This window comes from Phyllobates terribilis, unplaced genomic scaffold (genome assembly GCF_046119375.1).
Source record: "Phyllobates terribilis strain yellow unplaced genomic scaffold, ASM4611937v1 Scaffold_123__1_contigs__length_5148117, whole genome shotgun sequence".
Taxonomy (NCBI): Eukaryota; Metazoa; Chordata; class Amphibia; order Anura; family Dendrobatidae; genus Phyllobates; species Phyllobates terribilis.
Genome location: NW_027362883.1, coordinates 1,757 through 23,276, shown reverse-complemented (window position 1 = coordinate 23,276; position 21,520 = coordinate 1,757). Strand labels below are relative to the sequence as shown.

The window sequence follows — 21,520 nt, the reverse complement described above, 5'->3', positions numbered from 1 at the left end:
CTTAGCAGGAGGGCTCCTGATTACATACCTCTCCTGCTGCTGCTGCTGCTGGCTGTCCAGCAGCAGACTGAAGGTGGCTGCTGCTGTGCACAGGTATATAAAGGCTCAGAGCCTATTATGACACGCGCAGCCAGCGTTCCATTGCCACATTCCATCTACTGCAGGCAGGATACCTGGCTGGCTGAATGTCGCTGAGAAGCTCACAGAGACCGCCATAAGCAACAGTTTAACAGAATGCCACAGACTAATCAACCAAACTTTTTGGGTTGGGTTCTCTTTTATAGTCTGCAGGCATTAAATGAAAGAAGTCAGTGTTCCAGCAGAAGGAGACAACGTTTCAGAAAAGGCATTGTAGCAAACCAAAAAAGAAATTTTAAGCGCAGCAGAGTAACCAGCGCACATACCTGTTAGCTCAGGTGAGTTTAAAAGGCTGCTGTTGATAACAAGGGCATTTGCTAAATAGATGGTGTGTGTGCAACAATATACTGAAAGGTCAATTATATTGTGCAGCTTATCTCACCACCTGTAGTTATTTAGGTGAAAGCTCCAAAATGCTTGCCTAATATGTCTGTTTATCCAAAAGGAAGTAAAAAGGGAGAGCTAGAAAGATAGCATTGCATCACATTACATGGCAATGCAATGCACAGTTGCTGAAGTTGAACCAAAATGAGCTTGTAATCTGGCTTCTGCAACTTTGAACATGAAAAATCCAATGAGGAGAAGAAAAGCAAAGCCAAAGAGTCCATCCCAAAATCCGACAAACAAGCAAAATGAACAAAAAACATTGAATTCAATTCTTTCTGATTTTAGAAACTGCATTAAAGAAGGGGTGCACCGGTCCTGGAGATACTGCAATACCAGGTCAATGCGTGGAGTGGACAGAGCAAGCTCTTTTTCCATCTCCCTGTTCTAAAAATCCATTTAATATATGGTCCCCAGATAGGGGACGTATCAGATATTAAACTGATAAGAACAGATACTACACTTGATCTTAGCCAAAAGGCCGAGAAGCGATAACCAGAATTGGTTTCAAACTACGGAGCCACCCAAGGATCCTGAAAAGTCCATTTGTGGAGATGAGCTCCTGGACTCCCGTTAAGAAGACATGTTGTCAACCTCTAGATCCCTTACATGCCTGCACTTTTCGGCTTGCTGCTGCTGCAATCCACGCGTTTTAGATCTGCATAACTCCACCTCTTTAAACACAGCACCTTCACCCCCTGCTGTTCCCACCCGCCTCAACACCGTTGGAAGGGAGGAGAACCAATTAAGGCGGGGGGTGGGGTGGAACGAGCAGCTGTCTACCCTTAGCAGGAGGGCTCCTGATTACATACCTCTCCTGCTGCTGCTGCTGCTGGCTGTCCAGCAGCAGACTGAAGGTGGCTGCTGCTGTGCACAGGTATATAAAGGCTCAGAGCCTATTATGACACGCGCAGCCAGCGTTCCATTGCCACATTCCATCTACTGCAGGCAGGATACCTGGCTGGCTGAATGTCGCTGAGAAGCTCACAGAGACCGCCATAAGCAACAGTTTAACAGAATGCCACAGACTAATCAACCAAACTTTTTGGGTTGGGTTCTCTTTTATAGTCTGCAGGCATTAAATGAAAGAAGTCAGTGTTCCAGCAGAAGGAGACAACGTTTCAGAAAAGGCATTGTAGCAAACCAAAAAAGAAATTTTAAGCGCAGCAGAGTAACCAGCGCACATACCTGTTAGCTCAGGTGAGTTTAAAAGGCTGCTGTTGATAACAAGGGCATTTGCTAAATAGATGGTGTGTGTGCAACAATATACTGAAAGGTCAATTATATTGTGCAGCTTATCTCACCACCTGTAGTTATTTAGGTGAAAGCTCCAAAATGCTTGCCTAATATGTCTGTTTATCCAAAAGGAAGTAAAAAGGGAGAGCTAGAAAGATAGCATTGCATCACATTACATGGCAATGCAATGCACAGTTGCTGAAGTTGAACCAAAATGAGCTTGTAATCTGGCTTCTGCAACTTTGAACATGAAAAATCCAATGAGGAGAAGAAAAGCAAAGCCAAAGAGTCCATCCCAAAATCCGACAAACAAGCAAAATGAACAAAAAACATTGAATTCAATTCTTTCTGATTTTAGAAACTGCATTAAAGAAGGGGTGCACCGGTCCTGGAGATAATGCAATACCAGGTCAATGCGTGGAGTGGACAGAGCAAGCTCTTTTTCCATCTCCCTGTTCTAAAAATCCATTTAATATATGGTCCCCAGATAGGGGACGTATCAGATATTAAACTGATAAGAACAGATACTACACTTGATCTTAGCCAAAAGGCCGAGAAGCGATAACCAGAATTGGTTTCAAACTACGGAGCCACCCAAGGATCCTGAAAAGTCCATTTGTGGAGATGAGCTCCTGGACTCCCGTTAAGAAGACATGTTGTCAACCTCTAGATCCCTTACATGCCTGCACTTTTCGGCTTGCTGCTGCTGCAATCCACGCGTTTTAGATCTGCATAACTCCACCTCTTTAAACACAGCACCTTCACCCCCTGCTGTTCCCACCCGCCTCAACACCTTTGGAAGGGAGGAGAACCAATTAAGGCGGGGGGTGGGGTGGAACGAGCAGCTGTCTACCCTTAGCAGGAGGGCTCCTGATTACATACCTCTCCTGCTGCTGCTGCTGCTGCTGGCTGTCCAGCAGCAGACTGAAGGTGGCTGCTGCTGTGCACAGGTATATAAAGGCTCAGAGCCTATTATGACACGCGCAGCCAGCGTTCCATTGCCACATTCCATCTACTGCAGGCAGGATACCTGGCTGGCTGAATGTCGCTGAGAAGCTCACAGAGACCGCCATAAGCAACAGTTTAACAGAATGCCACAGACTAATCAACCAAACTTTTTGGGTTGGGTTCTCTTTTATAGTCTGCAGGCATTAAATGAAAGAAGTCAGTGTTCCAGCAGAAGGAGACAACGTTTCAGAAAAGGCATTGTAGCAAACCAAAAAAGAAATTTTAAGCGCAGCAGAGTAACCAGCGCACATACCTGTTAGCTCAGGTGAGTTTAAAAGGCTGCTGTTGATAACAAGGGCATTTGCTAAATAGATGGTGTGTGTGCAACAATATACTGAAAGGTCAATTATATTGTGCAGCTTATCTCACCACCTGTAGTTATTTAGGTGAAAGCTCCAAAATGCTTGCCTAATATGTCTGTTTATCCAAAAGGAAGTAAAAAGGGAGAGCTAGAAAGATAGCATTGCATCACATTACATGGCAATGCAATGCACAGTTGCTGAAGTTGAACCAAAATGAGCTTGTAATCTGGCTTCTGCAACTTTGAACATGAAAAATCCAATGAGGAGAAGAAAAGCAAAGCCAAAGAGTCCATCCCAAAATCCGACAAACAAGCAAAATGAACAAAAAACATTGAATTCAATTCTTTCTGATTTTAGAAACTGCATTAAAGAAGGGGTGCACCGGTCCTGGAGATACTGCAATACCAGGTCAATGCGTGGAGTGGACAGAGCAAGCTCTTTTTCCATCTCCCTGTTCTAAAAATCCATTTAATATATGGTCCCCAGATAGGGGACGTATCAGATATTAAACTGATAAGAACAGATACTACACTTGATCTTAGCCAAAAGGCCGAGAAGCGATAACCAGAATTGGTTTCAAACTACGGAGCCACCCAAGGATCCTGAAAAGTCCATTTGTGGAGATGAGCTCCTGGACTCCCGTTAAGAAGACATGTTGTCAACCTCTAGATCCCTTACATGCCTGCACTTTTCGGCTTGCTGCTGCTGCAATCCACGCGTTTTAGATCTGCATAACTCCACCTCTTTAAACACAGCACCTTCACCCCCTGCTGTTCCCACCCGCCTCAACACCGTTGGAAGGGAGGAGAACCAATTAAGGCGGGGGGTGGGGTGGAACGAGCAGCTGTCTACCCTTAGCAGGAGGGCTCCTGATTACATACCTCTCCTGCTGCTGCTGCTGGCTGTCCAGCAGCAGACTGAAGGTGGCTGCTGCTGTGCACAGGTATATAAAGGCTCAGAGCCTATTATGACACGCGCAGCCAGCGTTCCATTGCCACATTCCATCTACTGCAGGCAGGATACCTGGCTGGCTGAATGTCGCTGAGAAGCTCACAGAGACTGCCATAAGCAACAGTTTAACAGAATGCCACAGACTAATCAACCAAACTTTTTGGGTTGGGTTCTCTTTTATAGTCTGCAGGCATTAAATGAAAGAAGTCAGTGTTCCAGCAGAAGGAGACAACGTTTCAGAAAAGGCATTGTAGCAAACCAAAAAAGAAATTTTAAGCGCAGCAGAGTAACCAGCGCACATACCTGTTAGCTCAGGTGAGTTTAAAAGGCTGCTGTTGATAACAAGGGCATTTGCTAAATAGATGGTGTGTGTGCAACAATATACTGAAAGGTCAATTATATTGTGCAGCTTATCTCACCACCTGTAGTTATTTAGGTGAAAGCTCCAAAATGCTTGCCTAATATGTCTGTTTATCCAAAAGGAAGTAAAAAGGGAGAGCTAGAAAGATAGCATTGCATCACATTACATGGCAATGCAATGCACAGTTGCTGAAGTTGAACCAAAATGAGCTTGTAATCTGGCTTCTGCAACTTTGAACATGAAAAATCCAATGAGGAGAAGAAAAGCAAAGCCAAAGAGTCCATCCCAAAATCCGACAAACAAGCAAAATGAACAAAAAACATTGAATTCAATTCTTTCTGATTTTAGAAACTGCATTAAAGAAGGGGTGCACCGGTCCTGGAGATACTGCAATACCAGGTCAATGCGTGGAGTGGACAGAGCAAGCTCTTTTTCCATCTCCCTGTTCTAAAAATCCATTTAATATATGGTCCCCAGATAGGGGACGTATCAGATATTAAACTGATAAGAACAGATACTACACTTGATCTTAGCCAAAAGGCCGAGAAGCGATAACCAGAATTGGTTTCAAACTACGGAGCCACCCAAGGATCCTGAAAAGTCCATTTGTGGAGATGAGCTCCTGGACTCCCGTTAAGAAGACATGTTGTCAACCTCTAGATCCCTTACATGCCTGCACTTTTCGGCTTGCTGCTGCTGCAATCCACGCGTTTTAGATCTGCATAACTCCACCTCTTTAAACACAGCACCTTCACCCCCTGCTGTTCCCACCCGCCTCAACACCGTTGGAAGGGAGGAGAACCAATTAAGGCGGGGGGTGGGGTGGAACGAGCAGCTGTCTACCCTTAGCAGGAGGGCTCCTGATTACATACCTCTCCTGCTGCTGCTGCTGCTGGCTGTCCAGCAGCAGACTGAAGGTGGCTGCTGCTGTGCACAGGTATATAAAGGCTCAGAGCCTATTATGACACGCGCAGCCAGCGTTCCATTGCCACATTCCATCTACTGCAGGCAGGATACCTGGCTGGCTGAATGTCGCTGAGAAGCTCACAGAGACTGCCATAAGCAACAGTTTAACAGAATGCCACAGACTAATCAACCAAACTTTTTGGGTTGGGTTCTCTTTTATAGTCTGCAGGCATTAAATGAAAGAAGTCAGTGTTCCAGCAGAAGGAGACAACGTTTCAGAAAAGGCATTGTAGCAAACCAAAAAAGAAATTTTAAGCGCAGCAGAGTAACCAGCGCACATACCTGTTAGCTCAGGTGAGTTTAAAAGGCTGCTGTTGATAACAAGGGCATTTGCTAAATAGATGGTGTGTGTGCAACAATATACTGAAAGGTCAATTATATTGTGCAGCTTATCTCACCACCTGTAGTTATTTAGGTGAAAGCTCCAAAATGCTTGCCTAATATGTCTGTTTATCCAAAAGGAAGTAAAAAGGGAGAGCTAGAAAGATAGCATTGCATCACATTACATGGCAATGCAATGCACAGTTGCTGAAGTTGAACCAAAATGAGCTTGTAATCTGGCTTCTGCAACTTTGAACATGAAAAATCCAATGAGGAGAAGAAAAGCAAAGCCAAAGAGTCCATCCCAAAATCCGACAAACAAGCAAAATGAACAAAAAACATTGAATTCAATTCTTTCTGATTTTAGAAACTGCATTAAAGAAGGGGTGCACCGGTCCTGGAGATACTGCAATACCAGGTCAATGCGTGGAGTGGACAGAGCAAGCTCTTTTTCCATCTCCCTGTTCTAAAAATCCATTTAATATATGGTCCCCAGATAGGGGACGTATCAGATATTAAACTGATAAGAACAGATACTACACTTGATCTTAGCCAAAAGGCCGAGAAGCGATAACCAGAATTGGTTTCAAACTACGGAGCCACCCAAGGATCCTGAAAAGTCCATTTGTGGAGATGAGCTCCTGGACTCCCGTTAAGAAGACATGTTGTCAACCTCTAGATCCCTTACATGCCTGCACTTTTCGGCTTGCTGCTGCTGCAATCCACGCGTTTTAGATCTGCATAACTCCACCTCTTTAAACACAGCACCTTCACCCCCTGCTGTTCCCACCCGCCTCAACACCGTTGGAAGGGAGGAGAACCAATTAAGGCGGGGGGTGGGGTGGAACGAGCAGCTGTCTACCCTTAGCAGGAGGGCTCCTGATTACATACCTCTCCTGCTGCTGCTGCTGGCTGTCCAGCAGCAGACTGAAGGTGGCTGCTGCTGTGCACAGGTATATAAAGGCTCAGAGCCTATTATGACACGCGCAGCCAGCGTTCCATTGCCACATTCCATCTACTGCAGGCAGGATACCTGGCTGGCTGAATGTCGCTGAGAAGCTCACAGAGACCGCCATAAGCAACAGTTTAACAGAATGCCACAGACTAATCAACCAAACTTTTTGGGTTGGGTTCTCTTTTATAGTCTGCAGGCATTAAATGAAAGAAGTCAGTGTTCCAGCAGAAGGAGACAACATTTCAGAAAAGGCATTGTAGCAAACCAAAAAAGAAATTTTAAGCGCAGCAGAGTAACCAGCGCACATACCTGTTAGCTCAGGTGAGTTTAAAAGGCTGCTGTTGATAACAAGGGCATTTGCTAAATAGATGGTGTGTGTGCAACAATATACTGAAAGGTCAATTATATTGTGCAGCTTATCTCACCACCTGTAGTTATTTAGGTGAAAGCTCCAAAATGCTTGCCTAATATGTCTGTTTATCCAAAAGGAAGTAAAAAGGGAGAGCTAGAAAGATAGCATTGCATCACATTACATGGCAATGCAATGCACAGTTGCTGAAGTTCAACCAAAATGAGCTTGTAATCTGGCTTCTGCAACTTTGAACATGAAAAATCCAATGAGGAGAAGAAAAGCAAAGCCAAAGAGTCCATCCCAAAATCCGACAAACAAGCAAAATGAACAAAAAACATTGAATTCAATTCTTTCTGATTTTAGAAACTGCATTAAAGAAGGGGTGCACCGGTCCTGGAGATACTGCAATACCAGGTCAATGCGTGGAGTGGACAGAGAAAGCTCTTTTTCCATCTCCCTGTTCTAAAAATCCATTTAATATATGGTCCCCAGATAGGGGACGTATCAGATATTAAACTGATAAGAACAGATACTACACTTGATCTTAGCCAAAAGGCCGAGAAGCGATAACCAGAATTGGTTTCAAACTACGGAGCCACCCAAGGATCCTGAAAAGTCCATTTGTGGAGATGAGCTCCTGGACTCCCGTTAAGAAGACATGTTGTCAACCTCTAGATCCCTTACATGCCTGCACTTTTCGGCTTGCTGCTGCTGCAATCCACGCGTTTTAGATCTGCATAACTCCAACTCTTTAAACACAGCACCTTCACCCCCTGCTGTTCCCACCCGCCTCAACACCGTTGGAAGGGAGGAGAACCAATTAAGGCGGGGGGTGGGGTGGAACGAGCAGCTGTCTACCCTTAGCAGGAGGGCTCCTGATTACATACCTCTCCTGCTGCTGCTGCTGCTGGCTGTCCAGCAGCAGACTGAAGGTGGCTGCTGCTGTGCACAGGTATATAAAGGCTCAGAGCCTATTATGACACGCGCAGCCAGCGTTCCATTGCAACATTCCATCTACTGCAGGCAGGATACCTGGCTGGCTGAATGTCGCTGAGAAGCTCACAGAGACCGCCATAAGCAACAGTTTAACAGAATGCCACAGACTAATCAACCAAACTTTTTGGGTTGGGTTCTCTTTTATAGTCTGCAGGCATTAAATGAAAGAAGTCAGTGTTCCAGCAGAAGGAGACAACGTTTCAGAAAAGGCATTGTAGCAAACCAAAAAAGAAATTTTAAGCGCAGCAGAGTAACCAGCGCACATACCTGTTAGCTCAGGTGAGTTTAAAAGGCTGCTGTTGATAACAAGGGCATTTGCTAAATAGATGGTGTGTGTGCAACAATATACTGAAAGGTCAATTATATTGTGCAGCTTATCTCACCACCTGTAGTTATTTAGGTGAAAGCTCCAAAATGCTTGCCTAATATGTCTGTTTATCCAAAAGGAAGTAAAAAGGGAGAGCTAGAAAGATAGTGACGCGCCCCCTGGGCCATATTCTTTATGGGAATATCCGGAGCCGGATCAGATGGGGGTTGTAGTCTCCGAGTGGCTATGACCCGGTCCGTGCCCAGGGTGTCAAACTCAGTTGTATGTGGCAGTCCTACAGATGTTAATAAGTTCTTAATGTCGACTACGCCACCCGTTGTATTGCGGTCACTATGGCCGCCGCTGCAGCAGGGTCCGCTGAGGCTGATGGTGTAGGTGCAGCTTGTGATGGTATAACCCCCAACGGGAGGGGTATAGCCTCAGAGGGGACAGGTGCAGAGGATGGGGGTTGTGGTGGTGCAGTGCAGACGGCAGTGAAGACAGAGTCGGGTTGTGCAGTTAAGGGTGTTTACTTACTGCAGATGTTGTACTGGTCACTCCAGCTTCGAGTGACCACCCGAGCCGTGCTGCATCCACCAGGTCCTGGATCCAGCCAACCCCCAAACAAGTCCGGAGCGTGGCCCTGAGCTCTCCTTCTGTCCCGTTCTCTGGCCGTCCCCACCAGTGATCCACCTAGGTCCAGCTCCCTCGGGCCTTCTGTTGGGACACCCTTGGCCCTGGGTTCCCTGACCCTTCATGTGGTGTGCCTTCGGGGTGGATGTGGTGGGTGACCGTGGCAAACGCTGCCCACGGTCTCCGGTCTCTGGCTGGGGAATGTTTTTACCCCCACCAGCTTGGGTTCCGGTACCCTGATGCCGACTCTTCACCCGGGGATTTTAGTTGGGATCTTAGAGTCCTCTCTTCTGTTCCTCTGGGTCTCTCTCTTTTCTCCCTTGCTGCAGGCTGACTTCCTCTCTGCTTGCTGTCTGCTCCTCTGCAGCTGTCTTGCTGTCTCCAACTGACTTGTTCTCTGCATCTGACCCTGTTCTTTGTTGGTGCCCACCTTATATACACCCTCTATGTGTGAGCTCAGGTGACCAGCACCCAATGAGCTCCTATCTTTACCCAGGCTGCTCCCCCTATCTGCCCCTACACTAGATGGGATGTACCACCCCCCTCCCACTCCAGCCAGGAACAGACTCGGTCGTACCTGCACATTTCTAAGTGGGAGTACCGTCGGCCTGTTCCCCGGAAATGGGATGTGTGTAGTGCATGCAGCCTACCGAGCTCAGTTCCACACTCCATCCTTACCCGGGAGTGGAATATCACACCTCTGGGTTGAGGTGCAATACCCCTGTAGCAGCCGAATCCTCAGGGTGGTACATTCCCCCCTGGTAAATCACAGCACGTCCTCGGGCTGTAAGACATAAAACAACACCAAAACATACAATTTTTTTCTTTTCATATAAACATAATAAAACATATAAAACATTATATATATATAAAACTTTTCATATAAACATTCTCGTCGTCTCTTGTTTCAGGTTCCTCCTCCGGACACTGTGCAACGTGTGTCCGGGAAAAGTGCGACAGTCTCTTAGAAAAATGGTTTTTCCTCTAAAACCGGTAGGGGGCGCTTTAGGAAGCGCAACTATATACAGGGAAGTTGGCCGCTCTCAGTCCTCGGCCAGGTAGAGGGAAGGGAATGGCTGCTCACAGTCCTCAGCCTGTGGGATTAAGGGGTTAACGGGTAAACAGTTCACTCAGCTGGTCCCAACGGGGACTATATATATGTTGCACTCAGCTGGTCCCAACGGGGACTATATATATGTTGCAACAGTCTCTTTGATACCCGGTCGGGTAACTATTTACATCACTGCTCTGCCGCACTCAACGGCGTCTTCCTCCTGCTCTTTGCTTATAGCTGGTTGTAACTTCAGACCCGTCCGGGTCCTCTTGCTCCTCCTCCTCGCACCGCAACTCCTCCTCCGTCAGGCGGTGTACGTGGAGGGCGTAAGGTCCTTTGGCACACTTGTGCCGGGTGAAGGTGACCTCGTCTCCGATGTAGAGGTCACGACCTCTGTGCCCCTCCGGCAGATGGGACTCCACGTCTCTGCGCGTGACAAAGACGTCGCCGGGGGTGTTGTTGTCTCTAATGAAGCCCCACCCATGCTGCTGGTTGAACTTTATTACAGTCCCGGTGGTACGGGGACTGTGCGCTACACGGGGGTCCCTCCTGGTCCGGCTCTTCTGCTCGGCGCTCCTTATTTGGGCCTGTTGTTCTCGGACCCGCCTCTCTCTCCGCTCCCTTGCGAACTCCTCGAGCTGCTGTCGGCAACACTCAGCACGCTCCGCTGCAGCTGCCCGGGTTTCCTGAGTGAACCCCATTAGGTCTTCTCCGGTGGGGTCCCACTCAAACTGCGCTTCCGCTAGCGGGGGCGAGATCCTTATTACGGGCTTCGGAGCCGGAATCAGGGGTGCACACATGGCCCCAACCCTCCTCTGGTGCTCCAGTTCGTAATACTTCTGGGGCCAGATGAAAGGCTGCCCGTCCGGCCACGTGTGCTGGGCAAACAAGTCCTCTCCCAGACGCGGCACCCTTGGTTTTACGGGCGCGGGCGCGGTGGTGGTGGCGCCCGGGTTGCCCAGGCCTTGCGGCCAGGCCTGGGGCACCTGGAAGGTGAAGGGCACCGTTAATACGGCGGCGCCCTGGGCTACCTGGCCTTGCGACCAGGCCGGAGGCTCCGCAGAGGTAGGGGGCGCTGTTGGTGATGCGGCGCCCGGGGGTACTAGGCCTTGCGACCAGGCTGGTGGTATTTCCTGCTTTGTCACGCTCCGGGTCGAGGCGCGTGACGTCACAGGGGTCGCTGCGGCGGCTTCCGGTCGGGGCCTAGTCCATAGCGGTGACATGGCGGCTACGGGCACAGCAGGGGGACTTTCGGGCTCTGCGACGGGGAGCTGGGGCAGGTGGGCGGTTTCACGGCTTGGGGTATAGGCGTCCCCTTTACCTGCCTCCATGCGTTCGGCTCCCTTCTCGGCGCCGTCTCCGACCTTGGGTCCTCCCGCGCCATCCTCAGAGGCGGTCTGTCTCCTCATCTTGGCTGGCGTGCTCCGGGCCTTGGTTTGCTGGGCCATCTCTCGGCTCCATTCCGCCAATATCTCGCGCTGTACCCGGGCCATCCTCCGTGCGAGGCCCTCCAGGGCAGTCTGTGCACACTCCCGGTCTCGGGGGAGCTGTGCAAGGACCTCCACTAGGCCTAGTGGGGTCGTGGTGTCTAGCAGGCTCCTGACCAACGGGTCGGTGCTGCTCTGCTCTTCCTCCAGCAGGCTCCTGGCCAGCGGGCCGGTGCTGCTCTGCTCTCCTTCCTCGGTCTTTAGCAGACTCCTGGCCAGCGGGCCGGTGCTGTTCTGCTTTCTCTCCATATCCGGGTAAGCTTCTCCGCTACTCCTCGTTAGACTTCTTGCCTCCGGGTGCGCTCGCTCCAGACTGCTCCAGGCGGTACCCATCTTCGTTCTTTTCTTTCGTCTCCTCCCACTTCGAGGGCGGTCCCGGGGCCACTGGGTGACTGTCAGCTCCAGGGGCGGTTCTTTCACGCTGACAGACACCTCTAGCATCACAGTCTCTGTTGGTGGGGGCGGTTTCCACTTTTGGCGCCATTTTCTGTCCTGGCCCACGATGGGAGGCGGCCTCTTGCCCTCCTTTGGCACGCCCATAATGGCGTCCGCTGCTCTTCCAAGGCGGGAAATCTTCGGATTTGGCGGGAAGCGTCGCCCAGTGGCGGGAAACCCTGCAGATGGCGGGAACAAGCTGGAAATGGCGGACAATCGGCGGGAAACGACCTGTGATGGGGTCCGATGGCGTGGACCCTCCGGAACCGGCGGGAGACTTCTTTCTGAGGTAAACTTGCACTTTTCTTCAGGCACGCAGTACCCGGGTGTTGCGGGCACGTAATCCTGCCGACTACGCCAAAGTTGACGCGCCCCCTGGGCCATATTCTTTATGGGAATATCCGGAGCCGGATCAGATGGGGGTTGTAGTCTCCGAGTGGCTATGACCCGGTCCGTGCCCAGGGTGTCAAACTCAGTTGTATGTGGCAGTCCTACAGATGTTAATAAGTTCTTAATGTCGACTACGCCACCCGTTGTATTGCGGTCACTATGGCCGCCGCTGCAGCAGGGTCCGCTGAGGCTGATGGTGTAGGTGCAGCTTGTGATGGTATAACCCCCAACGGGAGGGGTATAGCCTCAGAGGGGACAGGTGCAGAGGATGGGGGTTGTGGTGGTGCAGTGCAGACGGCAGTGAAGACAGAGTCGGGTTGTGCAGTTAAGGGTGTTTACTTACTGCAGATGTTGTACTGGTCACTCCAGCTTCGAGTGACCACCCGAGCCGTGCTGCGTCCACCAGGTCCTGGATCCAGCCAACCCCCAAACAAGTCCGGAGCGTGGCCCTGAGCTCTCCTTCTGTCCCGTTCTCTGGCCGTCCCCACCAGTGATCCACCTAGGTCCAGCTCCCTCGGGCCTTCTGTTGGGACACCCTTGGCCCTGGGTTCCCTGACCCTTCATGTGGTGTGCCTTCGGGGTGGATGTGGTGGGTGACCGTGGCAAACGCTGCCCACGGTCTCCGGTCTCTGGCTGGGGAATGTTTTTACCCCCACCAGCTTGGGTTCCGGTACCCTGATGCCGACTCTTCACCCGGGGATTTTAGTTGGGATCTTAGAGTCCTCTCTTCTGTTCCTCTGGGTCTCTCTCTTTTCTCCCTTGCTGCAGACTGACTTCCTCTCTGCTTGCTGTCTGCTCCTCTGCAGCTGTCTTGCTGTCTCCAACTGACTTGTTCTCTGCATCTGACCCTGTTCTTTGTTGGTGCCCACCTTATATACACCCTCTATGTGTGAGCTCAGGTGACCAGCACCCAATGAGCTCCTATCTTTACCCAGGCTGCTCCCCCTATCTGCCCCTACACTACATGGGATGTACCACCCCCCTCCCACTCCAGCCAGGAACAGACTCGGTCGTACCTGCACATTTCTAAGTGGGAGTACCGTCGGCCTGTTCCCCGGAAATGGGATGTGTGTAGTGCATGCAGCCTACGGAGCTCAGTTCCACACTCCATCCTTACCCGGGAGTGGAATATCACACCTCTGGGTTGAGGTGCAATACCCCTGTAGCAGCCGAATCCTCAGGGTGCTACAATAGCATTGCATCACATTACATGGCAATGCAATGCACAGTTGCTGAAGTTGAACCAAAATGAGCTTGTAATCTGGCTTCTGCAACTTTGAACATGAAAAATCCAATGAGGAGAAGAAAAGCAAAGCCAAAGAGTCCATCCCAAAATCCGACAAACAAGCAAAATGAACAAAAAACATTGAATTCAATTCTTTCTGATTTTAGAAACTGCATTAAAGAAGGGGTGCACCGGTCCTGGAGATACTGCAATACCAGGTCAATGCGTGGAGTGGACAGAGCAAGCTCTTTTTCCATCTCCCTGTTCTAAAAATCCATTTAATATATGGTCCCCAGATAGGGGACGTATCAGATATTAAACTGATAAGAACAGATACTACACTTGATCTTAGCCAAAAGGCCGAGAAGCGATAACCAGAATTGGTTTCAAACTACGGAGCCACCCAAGGATCCTGAAAAGTCCATTTGTGGAGATGAGCTCCTGGACTCCCGTTAAGAAGACATGTTGTCAACCTCTAGATCCCTTACATGCCTGCACTTTTCGGCTTGCTGCTGCTGCAATCCACGCGTTTTAGATCTGCATAACTCCACCTCTTTAAACACAGCACCTTCACCCCCTGCTGTTCCCACCCGCCTCAACACCGTTGGAAGGGAGGAGAACCAATTAAGGCGGGGGGTGGGGTGGAACGAGCAGCTGTCTACCCTTAGCAGGAGGGCTCCTGATTACATACCTCTCCTGCTGCTGCTGCTGCTGCTGGCTGTCCAGCAGCAGACTGAAGGTGGCTGCTGCTGTGCACAGGTATATAAAGGCTCAGAGCCTATTATGACACGCGCAGCCAGCGTTCCATTGCCACATTCCATCTACTGCAGGCAGGATACCTGGCTGGCTGAATGTCGCTGAGAAGCTCACAGAGACCGCCATAAGCAACAGTTTAACAGAATGCCACAGACTAATCAACCAAACTTTTTGGGTTGGGTTCTCTTTTATAGTCTGCAGGCATTAAATGAAAGAAGTCAGTGTTCCAGCAGAAGGAGACAACGTTTCAGAAAAGGCATTGTAGCAAACCAAAAAAGAAATTTTAAGCGCAGCAGAGTAACCAGCGCACATACCTGTTAGCTCAGGTGAGTTGAAAAGGCTGCTGTTGATAACAAGGGCATTTGCTAAATAGATGGTGTGTGTGCAACAATATACTGAAAGGTCAATTATATTGTGCAGCTTATCTCACCACCTGTAGTTATTTAGGTGAAAGCTCCAAAATGCTTGCCTAATATGTCTGTTTATCCAAAAGGAAGTAAAAAGGGAGAGCTAGAAAGATAGCATTGCATCACATTACATGGCAATGCAATGCACAGTTGCTGAAGTTGAACCAAAATGAGCTTGTAATCTGGCTTCTGCAACTTTGAACATGAAAAATCCAATGAGGAGAAGAAAAGCAAAGCCAAAGAGTCCATCCCAAAATCCGACAAACAAGCAAAATGAACAAAAAACATTGAATTCAATTCTTTCTGATTTTAGAAACTGCATTAAAGAAGGGGTGCACCGGTCCTGGAGATACTGCAATACCAGGTCAATGCGTGGAGTGGACAGAGCAAGCTCTTTTTCCATCTCCCTGTTCTAAAAATCCATTTAATATATGGTCCCCAGATAGGGGACGTATCAGATATTAAACTGATAAGAACAGATACTACACTTGATCTTAGCCAAAAGGCCGAGAAGCGATAACCAGAATTGGTTTCAAACTACGGAGCCACCCAAGGATCCTGAAAAGTCCATTTGTGGAGATGAGCTCCTGGACTCCCGTTAAGAAGACATGTTGTCAACCTCTAGATCCCTTACATGCCTGCACTTTTCGGCTTGCTGCTGCTGCAATCCACGCGTTTTAGATCTGCATAACTTCACCTCTTTAAACACAGCACCTTCACCCCCTGCTGTTCCCACCCGCCTCAACACCGTTGGAAGGGAGGAGAACCAATTAAGGCGGCGGGTGGGGTGGAACGAGCAGCTGTCTACCCTTAGCAGGAGGGCTCCTGATTACATACCTCTCCTGCTGCTGCTGCTGCTGCTGCTGGCTGTCCAGCAGCAGACTGAAGGTGGCTGCTGCTGTGCACAGGTATATAAAGGCTCAGAGCCTATTATGACACGCGCAGCCAGCGTTCCATTGCCACATTCCATCTACTGCAGGCAGGATACCTGGCTGGCTGAATGTCGCTGAGAAGCTCACAGAGACCGCCATAAGCAACAGTTTAACAGAATGCCACAGACTAATCAACCAAACTTTTTGGGTTGGGTTCTCTTTTATAGTCTGCAGGCATTAAATGAAAGAAGTCAGTGTTCCAGCAGAAGGAGACAACGTTTCAGAAAAGGCATTGTAGCAAACCAAAAAAGAAATTTTAAGCGCAGCAGAGTAACCAGCGCACATACCTGTTAGCTCAGGTGAGTTTAAAAGGCTGCTGTTGATAACAAGGGCATTTGCTAAATAGATGGTGTGTGTGCAACAATATACTGAAAGGTCAATTATATTGTGCAGCTTATCTCACCACCTGTAGTTATTTAGGTGAAAGCTCCAAAATGCTTGCCTAATATGTCTGTTTATCCAAAAGGAAGTAAAAAGGGAGAGCTAGAAAGATAGCATTGCATCACATTACATGGCAATGCAATGCACAGTTGCTGAAGTTGAACCAAAATGAGCTTGTAATCTGGCTTCTGCAACTTTGAACATGAAAAATCCAATGAGGAGAAGAAAAGCAAAGCCAAAGAGTCCATCCCAAAATCCGACAAACAAGCAAAATGAACAAAAAACATTGAATTCAATTCTTTCTGATTTTAGAAACTGCATTAAAGAAGGGGTGCACCGGTCCTGGAGATACTGCAATACCAGGTCAATGCGTGGAGTGGACAGAGCAAGCTATTTTTCCATCTCCCTGTTCTAAAAATCCATTTAATATATGGTCCCCAGATAGGGGACGTATCAGATATTAAACTGATAAGAACAGATACTACACTTGATCTTAGCCAAAAGGCCGAGAAGCGATAACCAGAATTGGTTTCAAACTACGGAGCCACCCAAGGATCCTGAAAAGTCCATTTGTGGAGATGAGCTCCTGGACTCCCGTTAAGAAGACATGTTGTCAACCTCTAGATCCCTTACATGCCTGCACTTTTCGGCTTGCTGCTGCTGCAATCCACGCGTTTTAGATCTGCATAACTCCACCTCTTTAAACACAGCACCTTCACCCCCTGCTGTTCCCACCCGCCTCAACACCGTTGGAAGGGAGGAGAACCAATTAAGGCGGGGGGTGGGGTGGAACGAGCAGCTGTCTACCCTTAGCAGGAGGGCTCCTGATTACATACCTCTCCTGCTGCTGCTGCTGCTGCTGGCTGTCCAGCAGCAGACTGAAGGTGGCTGCTGCTGTGCACAGGTATATAAAGGCTCAGAGCCTATTATGACACGCGCAGCCAGCGTTCCATTGCCACATTCCATCTACTGCAGGCAGGATACCTGGCTGGCTGAATGTCGCTGAGAAGCTCACAGAGACCGCCATAAGCAACAGTTTAACAGAATGCCACAGACTAATCAACCAAACTTTTTGGGTTGGGTTCTCTTTTATAGTCTGCAGGCATTAAATGAAAGAAGTCAGTGTTCCAGCAGAAGGAGACAACGTTTCAGAAAAGGCATTGTAGCAAACCAAAAAAGAAATTTTAAGCGCAGCAGAGTAACCAGCGCACATACCTGTTAGCTCAGGTGAGTTTAAAAGGCTGCTGTTGATAACAAGGGCATTTGCTAAATAGATGGTGTGTGTGCAACAATATACTGAAAGGTCAATTATATTGTGCAGCTTATCTCACCACCTGTAGTTATTTAGATGAAAGCTCCAAAATGCTTGCCTAATATGTCTGTTTATCCAAAAGGAAGTAAAAAGGGAGAGCTAGAAAGATAGCATTGCATCACATTACATGGCAATGCAATGCACAGTTGCTGAAGTTGAACCAAAATGAGCTTGTAATCTGGCTTCTGCAACTTTGAACATGAAAAATCCAATGAGGAGAAGAAAAGCAAAGCCAAAGAGTCCATCCCAAAATCCGACAAACAAGCAAAATGAACAAAAAACATTGAATTCAATTCTTTCTGATTTTAGAAACTGCATTAAAGAAGGGGTGCACCGGTCCTGGAGATACTGCAATACCAGGTCAATGCGTGGAGTGGACAGAGCAAGCTCTTTTTCCATCTCCCTGTTCTAAAAATCCATTTAATATATGGTCCCCAGATAGGGGACGTATCAGATATTAAACTGATAAGAACAGATACTACACTTGATCTTAGCCAAAAGGCCGAGAAGCGATAACCAGAATTGGTTTCAAACTACGGAGCCACCCAAGGATCCTGAAAAGTCCATTTGTGGAGATGAGCTCCTGGACTCCCGTTAAGAAGACATGTTGTCAACCTCTAGATCCCTTACATGCCTGCACTTTTCGGCTTGCTGCTGCTGCAATCCACGCGTTTTAGATCTGCATAACTCCACCTCTTTAAACACAGCACCTTCACCCCCTGCTGTTCCCACCCGCCTCAACACCGTTGGAAGGGAGGAGAACCAATTAAGGCGGGGGGTGGGGTGGAACGAGCAGCTGTCTACCCTTAGCAGGAGGGCTCCTGATTACATACCTCTCCTGCTGCTGCTGCTGCTGGCTGTCCAGCAGCAGACTGAAGGTGGCTGCTGCTGTGCACAGGTATATAAAGGCTCAGAGCCTATTATGACACGCGCAGCCAGCGTTCCATTGCCACATTCCATCTACTGCAGGCAGGATACCTGGCTGGCTGAATGTCGCTGAGAAGCTCACAGAGACCGCCATAAGCAACAGTTTAACAGAATGCCACAGACTAATCAACCAAACTTTTTGGGTTGGGTTCTCTTTTATAGTCTGCAGGCATTAAATGAAAGAAGTCAGTGTTCCAGCAGAAGGAGACAACGTTTCAGAAAAGGCATTGTAGCAAACCAAAAAAGAAATTTTAAGCGCAGCAGAGTAACCAGCGCACATACCTGTTAGCTCAGGTGAGTTTAAAAGGCTGCTGTTGATAACAAGGGCATTTGCTAAATAGATGGTGTGTGTGCAACAATATACTGAAAGGTCAATTATATTGTGCAGCTTATCTCACCACCTGTAGTTATTTAGGTGAAAGCTCCAAAATGCTTGCCTAATATGTCTGTTTATCCAAAAGGAAGTAAAAAGGGAGAGCTAGAAAGATAGCATTGCATCACATTACATGGCAATGCAATGCACAGTTGCTGAAGTTGAACCAAAATGAGCTTGTAATCTGGCTTCTGCAACTTTGAACATGAAAAATCCAATGAGGAGAAGAAAAGCAAAGCCAAAGAGTCCATCCCAAAATCCGACAAACAAGCAAAATGAACAAAAAACATTGAATTCAATTCTTTCTGATTTTAGAAACTGCATTAAAGAAGGGGTGCACCGGTCCTGGAGATACTGCAATACCAGGTCAATGCGTGGAGTGGACAGAGCAAGCTCTTTTTCCATCTCCCTGTTCTAAAAATCCATTTAATATATGGTCCCCAGATAGGGGACGTATCAGATATTAAACTGATAAGAACAGATTTTTTTAATTGAATGCGTCAGAAGACGCGACATAAATTAAATTCCATTTGCATGGATAACCAAAAAAATGTCGCCTACGCCTTCATCATCCGAATTCAACTTTTTGTTTTTTTTAAGAAAATTTAATGATAATTAATAAATAAAACATAACATAACATATCCTTACATCAACAACAAAAAACTTCCAACAAAAACATCAACTCAACATTTTTCTTCTTCCACGTTTCTTCTTCCTCCATGACATGTCCAACAATTTCCAGTCAAAACCTTGCAGCAAAATCTTTTCATCTTCTTCAGCTTCAGCACTGGTATCAACACAATCCTGCATTACTTTCTCTTTTCCCTTATCATCCACCTTCCTTTTTTCCTTAACGTCTTTACTTCTAGGTACTCTCTCCAGTCTGCAAAACATAGAGTCCCCAACTCCTGAGAACTCCTGCTTCTCTCCCACAAACTCCTTCTTATTTTCAACTACTTGTATATCTTTGTCTTCTTTCTCTTTACAATCTTCAAACGATTCTTCAAATATCTTTTTCCCTTTCTCCTCTTTTTTCCCACCTTCCTCATAACAAAATCCAGGTTTCCCATTATCAATTCTTCTTTTACCATTTTCCACATAACTGAATCCACATTTACCATTTATAACAATCCTTCCTAAACTTAGTTCATTTTGTCCATTTTCCCAAACTAGGAAACTTCTCTTCCCATTCCAGACTCCCACTTTATTTAAGTAGTCCTTCTGGAATTTTACCAAAATACTCCATGGCTTCAAAAACTCCATCACTTCCTCCATCTCTACAAAGGGGTCATCCATACAGATAACCACCTTTTTCGGCCTTCCAGCAAAAAGAGCATTAACTCCAATTTCTTTTCCTTCCCAATTCTTGAGAAGACAAATACACTTTTCTTCAGACTTCAGTGTTACGTCAAATACCTTTTTAAACTTGATTTCTTGCATACAAAAAATGTCCTCTTCAATGATCGTCCCATACTTGAACAGAATATCCAAGATCTGATTCTCCTCCAACGAAAAATCCTCTAACTCCGTCTTCACATAGAACCGTAAACAGTTCCTCTTCCTCGTCAACTCCATCTTCTTCCTCCAAAAGAACTGCCCCCCACAGCTATGTGTGGTGACACGATGATCGCCTCTCGTTGCCCAGGGACTAATCCGACTCCCCAATAGCAGCAGGAGGGTGAAGCCCTGCCGTTAGACAAAGCGATCCCCCCAGGCCAAGGAGCCGGGTACCCTGGGCACCTCCTAGCCAAGGCCAAGGCAGCAACTGGTAGATCACTGCACCTGATCTTAGCCAAAAGGCCGAGAAGCGATAACCAGAATTGGTTTCAAACTACGGAGCCACCCAAGGATCCTGAAAAGTCCATTTGTGGAGATGAGCTCCTGGACTCCCGTTAAGAAGACATGTTGTCAACCTCTAGATCCCTTACATGCCTGCACTTTTCGGCTTGCTGCTGCTGCAATCCACGCGTTTTAGATCTGCATAACTCCACCTCTTTAAACACAGCACCTTCACCCCCTGCTGTTCCCACCCGCCTCAACACCGTTGGAAGGGAGGAGAACCAATTAAGGCGGGGGGTGGGGTGGAACGAGCAGCTGTCTACCCTTAGCAGGAGGGCTCCTGATTACATACCTCTCCTGCTGCTGCTGCTGCTGCTGGCTGTCCAGCAGCAGACTGAAGGTGGCTGCTGCTGTGCACAGGTATATAAAGGCTCAGAGCCTATTATGACACGCGCAGCCAGCGTTCCATTGCCACATTCCATCTACTGCAGGCAGGATACCTGGCTGGCTGAATGTCGCTGAGAAGCTCACAGAGACCGCCATAAGCAACAGTTTAACAGAATGCCACAGACTAATCAACCAAACTTTTTGGGTTGGGTTCTCTTTTATAGTCTGCAGGCATTAAATGAAAGAAGTCAGTGTTCCAGCAGAAGGAGACAACGTTTCAGAAAAGGCATTGTAGCAAACCAAAAAAGAAATTTTAAGCGCAGCAGAGTAACCAGCGCACATACCTGTTAGCTCAGGTGAGTTTAAAAGGCTGCTGTTGATAACAAGGGCATTTGCTAAATAGATGGTGTGTGTGCAACAATATACTGAAAGGTCAATTATATTGTGCAGCTTATCTCACCACCTGTAGTTATTTAGGTGAAAGCTCCAAAATGCTTGCCTAATATGTCTGTTTATCCAAAAGGAAGTAAAAAGGGAGAGCTAGAAAGATAGCATTGCATCACATTACATGGCAATGCAATGCACAGTTGCTGAAGTTGAACCAAAATGAGCTTGTAATCTGGCTTCTGCAACTTTGAACATGAAAAATCCAATGAGGAGAAGAAAAGCAAAGCCAAAGAGTCCATCCCAAAATCCGACAAACAAGCAAAATGAACAAAAAACATTGAATTCAATTCTTTCTGATTTTAGAAACTGCATTAAAG

The 21,520-nt window shown here is 47.6% G+C and overlaps 11 non-coding genes across 11 annotated transcripts; all 11 read right to left on the bottom strand.

The window, feature by feature from the left end:
- Positions 1-824: 824 nt before the first annotated feature.
- Positions 825-1,015, bottom strand: LOC141203031 (U2 spliceosomal RNA). The gene has a single exon (XR_012274174.1). It is a non-coding gene; the product is annotated as a U2 spliceosomal RNA (small nuclear RNA).
- A 1,115-nt stretch (positions 1,016-2,130) lies between these two features.
- Positions 2,131-2,321, bottom strand: LOC141202809 (U2 spliceosomal RNA). The gene has a single exon (XR_012273962.1). It is a non-coding gene; the product is annotated as a U2 spliceosomal RNA (small nuclear RNA).
- A 1,118-nt stretch (positions 2,322-3,439) lies between these two features.
- LOC141203019 (U2 spliceosomal RNA) lies at positions 3,440-3,630 on the bottom strand. The gene has a single exon (XR_012274162.1). It is a non-coding gene; the product is annotated as a U2 spliceosomal RNA (small nuclear RNA).
- Positions 3,631-4,742: 1,112 nt separating this feature from the next.
- LOC141203007 (U2 spliceosomal RNA) lies at positions 4,743-4,933 on the bottom strand. The gene has a single exon (XR_012274151.1). It is a non-coding gene; the product is annotated as a U2 spliceosomal RNA (small nuclear RNA).
- Positions 4,934-6,048: 1,115 nt separating this feature from the next.
- LOC141202996 (U2 spliceosomal RNA) lies at positions 6,049-6,239 on the bottom strand. Its single transcript, XR_012274140.1, has one exon. It is a non-coding gene; the product is annotated as a U2 spliceosomal RNA (small nuclear RNA).
- Positions 6,240-7,351: 1,112 nt separating this feature from the next.
- On the bottom strand, positions 7,352-7,542 carry LOC141202414 (U2 spliceosomal RNA). Its single transcript, XR_012273688.1, has one exon. It is a non-coding gene; the product is annotated as a U2 spliceosomal RNA (small nuclear RNA).
- Positions 7,543-13,682: 6,140 nt separating this feature from the next.
- On the bottom strand, positions 13,683-13,873 carry LOC141202985 (U2 spliceosomal RNA). Its single transcript, XR_012274129.1, has one exon. It is a non-coding gene; the product is annotated as a U2 spliceosomal RNA (small nuclear RNA).
- A 1,118-nt stretch (positions 13,874-14,991) lies between these two features.
- On the bottom strand, positions 14,992-15,182 carry LOC141202972 (U2 spliceosomal RNA). The gene has a single exon (XR_012274117.1). It is a non-coding gene; the product is annotated as a U2 spliceosomal RNA (small nuclear RNA).
- Positions 15,183-16,303: 1,121 nt separating this feature from the next.
- LOC141202347 (U2 spliceosomal RNA) lies at positions 16,304-16,494 on the bottom strand. Its single transcript, XR_012273622.1, has one exon. It is a non-coding gene; the product is annotated as a U2 spliceosomal RNA (small nuclear RNA).
- A 1,118-nt stretch (positions 16,495-17,612) lies between these two features.
- On the bottom strand, positions 17,613-17,803 carry LOC141202961 (U2 spliceosomal RNA). The gene has a single exon (XR_012274106.1). It is a non-coding gene; the product is annotated as a U2 spliceosomal RNA (small nuclear RNA).
- Positions 17,804-18,918: 1,115 nt separating this feature from the next.
- On the bottom strand, positions 18,919-19,105 carry LOC141202499 (U2 spliceosomal RNA). Its single transcript, XR_012273771.1, has one exon. It is a non-coding gene; the product is annotated as a U2 spliceosomal RNA (small nuclear RNA).
- Between the last annotated feature and the right edge of the window lie 2,415 nt (positions 19,106-21,520).